The following is a 4,647-nucleotide window of genomic DNA, read 5'->3' as shown; positions in this document are numbered from 1 at the left end:
CTCATTTCCAAATAACCTGTCATTCAGCTTCATGATTGCTCCAAGGTATTTAGCAACTTGCTCTTCAGTGACATACTCATCCTCTTCAGAGGAAGAATACTCATCAGAGCTCATGAAAGGCAGTAGTAAGTCCAAGGGAATCTCTATGGTCTCAGTTTGAGCCTCAGATTCCCAAGGTTCCTCATTGGGGAACTCATTGGAGGCCAGTGGACGTCCAGTGAGGCCTTCCTCAGTGGCGTTCACTGCCTCTTCTTCCTCCCAGAATTCGACCATATTTATGGCTTTGCACTCTCCTTTTGGATTTTCTTCAGTGTTACTTGGGAGAGTGCTTGGGGGAAGTTCAGTAATTTTCTTGCTCAGCTGACCCACTTGTCCTTCCAAATTCCTAATGGAGGATCTAGTTTCAGTCATGAAACTTTGAGTGGTTTTGATTAGATCAGAGACCATGGTTGCTAAGTCAGAGGTATTCTGCTTAGAGCTCTCTGTCTGTTGCTGAGAAGATGATGGAAAAGGTTTACCATTGTTAAACCTGCTTCTTCCACCATTATTATTGAAACCTTGTTGAGGTCTCTCTTGATTCTTCCATGAGAGATTTGGGTGATTTCTCCATGAAGAGTTATAGGTGTTACCATAGGGTTCTCCCAGGTAATTTACCTCTTCCATTGAAAGGTTCTCAGGATCATAAGCTTCTTCCTCAGATGAAGCATCCTTAGTACTGTTTGGTGCATTTTGCATTCTAGACAGACTTTGAGAAATCAGATTGACTTGTTGAGTCAATATTTTATTCTGAGCCAAAATGGCATTCAGAGTATCAATTTCAAGAACTCCTTTCTTCTGACTAGTCCCATTGTTCACAGGATTCCTTTCAGAAGTGTACATGAATTGGTTATTTGCAACCATTTCAATCAGTTCTTGAGCCTCAGTAGGTGTCTTCTTCAGATGAAGAGATCCTCCAGCAGAGCTATCCAAAGACATCTTGGATAGTTCAGAGAGACCATCATAGAAAATACCTATGATGCTCCATTCAGAAAGCATGTCAGAGGGACATTTTCTGATTAATTGTTTGTATCTTTCCCAAGCTTCATAGAGGGATTCTCCATCCTTCTGTCTGAAGGTTTGGACTTCCACTCTAAGCTTACTCCATCTTTGTGGTGGAAAGAACTTTGCCAAGAAGGCATTGACTAGCTTTTCCCAAGAGTCCAGGCTTTCTTTAGGTTGGGAGTCCAACCATATTCTAGCTCTGTCTCTCACAGCAAAAGGGAATAGCATCAGTCTATAGACCTCAGGGTTAACCCCATTAGTCTTGACTGTGTCACAGATTTGCAAGAACTCAGCTAAAAACTGATGAGGATCTTCCATTGGAAGTCCATGAAACTTGCAATTCTGTTGCATTAGAGAAACTAATTGAGGCTTAAGCTCAAAGTTGTTTGCTCCAATGGCAGGGATAGAGATGCTTCTCCCATAGAAATCAGGAGTAGGTGCAGTAAAGTCACCAAGCACCTTCCTTGCATTGTTGGCATTGTTGTTGTTTTCGGCTGCCATTTGTTCTTCTTCCTTGAAGAATTCGGTCAGGTGCTCTAAAGAGAGTTGTGCTTTGGCTTCTCTTAGCTTTCTCTTCAAGGTCCTTTCAGGTTCAGGATCAGCCTCAACAAGAATGCCTTTGTCTCTGCTCCTGCTCATATGAAAGAGAAGAGAACAAGAAAGTGTGGAATCCTCTATGTCACAGTATAGAGATCCCTTTAGGTGTCAGAGGAAAAGAGAAATATAAGAAAGAAGAAGGAGAATTCGAACTTGATCAGATATAGTTCGAATTGTGCATTAAGAAGGAGTGATACTCCATAAATAGAAGGATGTGAAGAAGAAGGGGGGGATAATTTTCGAAAATTAATTATAAAATTTTGAAAACATTTTTGAAGAACACTAATTGATTTTCGAAAACAAAAGTGGGAAAGAAGTTAAGTGATTTTCGAAAAAAAGATTTTGAAATTAGACATCAAAAAGATTTGATTGAAAACTATTTTGAAAAAGATGTGGTTAAGAAGATATGATTGAAAAGTTATGGTCAAAGAGATGTGATTGAGAAGATATGATTTGAAAACATTTTTAAAAGATATAATTTGAAAACAATTTGAAAAAGATTTGATTTTTAAAAATTAATAACTTGCCTAACAAGAAAAGATATGATTCAAACATAAAACCTTTCTCAACAGAAAAGGCAACAATTTTGAGATGTTCAATCAAATCATTAATTGTTAGTAAGTATCTTTTAAAAAGGAAAGAAATTGATTTTGAAAACATTTGATTGAAAAGATTTGATTTGAAAAAGATTTGATTTTGAAAAACTAAAAAAAAATTGATTTGAAAACAAAATCTTCCCCCTAGCACCATCCTGGCGTTAAACGCCCAGAATGGTATACATTCTGGCGTTTAACGCCCAAAGTGCTACCTCTTTGGGCGTTAAACGCCCAACCAGGTGCCCTGGCTGGCGTTTAAACGCCAGTCTGCCTTCTTCACTGGGCATTTTTGAATGCTCAGTTTTTTTCTGTGTAATTCCTCTGCAGTATGTTCTGAATCTTCAATTCTTTGTATCATTGACTTGAAAAGACACAAATTAAAAATATTTTTGAATTTTTTTTTTATAATCAAAATGCAACAAGAATCAATTAACAATGCATGCAAGACACCAAACTTAGCAGTTTGTGTGCCACTGACACTATATGAGACACACAAAATACTTCAAGTCAATAGAATTCAAAGATCAAAACAAAAAAAATATATGCATGGATTCGAAAATTATAACAAAAACATGCATTTGACACCAAACTTAGGATGAGACACTAAACTTAAGCAAGAAATATCAAATATTTTTGGTCTTTTTATGATTTTGTAAATTTTTTTGTGTTTTTCGAAAATTAAATGGGAAAAGGTATCAAAATTCTTAATGAGAATTCCAGGAATCAGTGCAATGCTAGTCTAAGACTCCGGTCCAGGAATTAGACATGGCTTCACAGCCAGCCAAGCTTTCAAAGAAAGCTTCGGTCCAAAACACTAGACATGGCCAGAGGCCAACCAAGCCTTAGCAAATCACTGCTCCAAAAGCAAGATTGATAAGAAATCAACAAGTTCTTGTGGTGATAAGTTGAAACTTCGGTCCAATGAGATTAGACATGGCTTCTCAGCCAGCCAGATTTCAACAAATCATCATGAAACTCTAGAATTCATCTTCAAGAATTTCGAAAAAAAAAAAATACCTAATCTAAGCAACAAGATGAACCGTCAGTTGTCCAGCCTAAACAATCCCGGGCAATAACACCAAAAACTTGATGTTGTTGCCGGATCTTGGCACTGATGTTACCAAAAGCTTGCTCAAAACTTGAACAATCCCCGGCAACGGCGCCAAAAACTTGGTGCGCGAAATTGTGAACAATACTTTTTCACAACTCAAATAATCCCCGGTAATGGCTCCAAGAACTTGGTGGCTCAATACCATGGCATTACACAACTTCGCACAACTAACCAGCAAGTGCACTGGGTCGTCCAAGTAATAAACCTTACGTGAGTAAGGGTCGATCCCACGGAGATTGTTAGTATTGAAGCAAGCTATGGTCATCTTGTAAATCTTAGTCAGGCAAACTCAGATGTATATGGTGATGAACGAAAATAACATAAAAGATAAGGATAGAGATACTTATGTAATTCATTGGTAGGAACTTCAGATAAGCGCATGAAGATGCCTTCCCTTCCGTCTCTCTGCTTTCCTACTGCCTTCATCCAGCCCTTCTTACTCCTTTCCATGGCAAGCTCGTGTAGGGTCTCACTGTTGTCAGCAGCTACCTCCCATCCTCGCAGTGAAAGCTAATGCATACACTCTGTCACAGTGCTGCCAATCACCGGTGTGGTTCCCTCCCCTACCGGAATAGAATAACTCTTTTGCGTCTGTCACTAACGCCCAGTAGGTTACAGGTTTGAAGCACGTCACAGTCATTCAATCATTGAATCCTACTCAGAATACCACAGACAAGGTTAGACCTTCCGGATTCTCTTGAATGCTGCCATCAGTTCTTGCCTATACCACGAAGACTCTAATCTCACGGAATGGCTGGCTCGTTTGTCAGGCGAGCACTCGGTTGTCAGGCGATCAACCATGCATCGTGCAATCAGAAATCCAAGAGATATTCACTAAGCCTCAAATGCTTGTAGAACAAGAGTGGTTGTCAGTCACTTTGTTCATGAGTGAGAATGGTGATGGGCGTCAATCATCACCTTCATCAAGTTGAAGAACAAGTGATATCTTGGACAAAGAACAAGCGGAATTGAATGGAAGAACAATAGTAATTGCATTAATACTCGAGGTACAGCAGAGCTCCACACCTTAATCTATGGTGTGTAGAAACTCCACCGTTGAAAATACATAAGAACAAAAGTGATCATTGGTTTCGGCCCCAGAGAGGGAACCAGAAGAACCAAGATCCAATCTAAGAACTAGATGTCCGAAGATGAAAAATACAATAGTAAAAGGTCCTACTTATAGAGAACTAGTAGCCTAGGGTGTACAGAGATGAGTAAATGACATAAAAATCCTCTTCCGGGCCCACTTGGTGTGTGCTTGGGCTGAGCAATGAAGCAAATTTCGTGTAGAGACTCTTC

The 4,647-nt window shown here is 39.3% G+C and overlaps 1 non-coding gene across 1 annotated transcript; it reads left to right on the top strand.

Moving 5' to 3' along the window:
* Positions 1-1,029: 1,029 nt before the first annotated feature.
* Positions 1,030-1,137, top strand: LOC130983502 (small nucleolar RNA R71). Its single transcript, XR_009087487.1, has one exon. It is a non-coding gene; the product is annotated as a small nucleolar RNA R71 (small nucleolar RNA).
* The last annotated feature ends 3,510 nt before the right edge of the window (positions 1,138-4,647 follow it).

The sequence above is a fragment of the Arachis stenosperma genome, chromosome 5, assembly GCF_014773155.1.
Source record: "Arachis stenosperma cultivar V10309 chromosome 5, arast.V10309.gnm1.PFL2, whole genome shotgun sequence".
In the NCBI taxonomy this organism is placed as follows: domain Eukaryota; kingdom Viridiplantae; phylum Streptophyta; class Magnoliopsida; order Fabales; family Fabaceae; genus Arachis; species Arachis stenosperma.
This window is presented reverse-complemented; position numbering and strand designations above follow the sequence as displayed.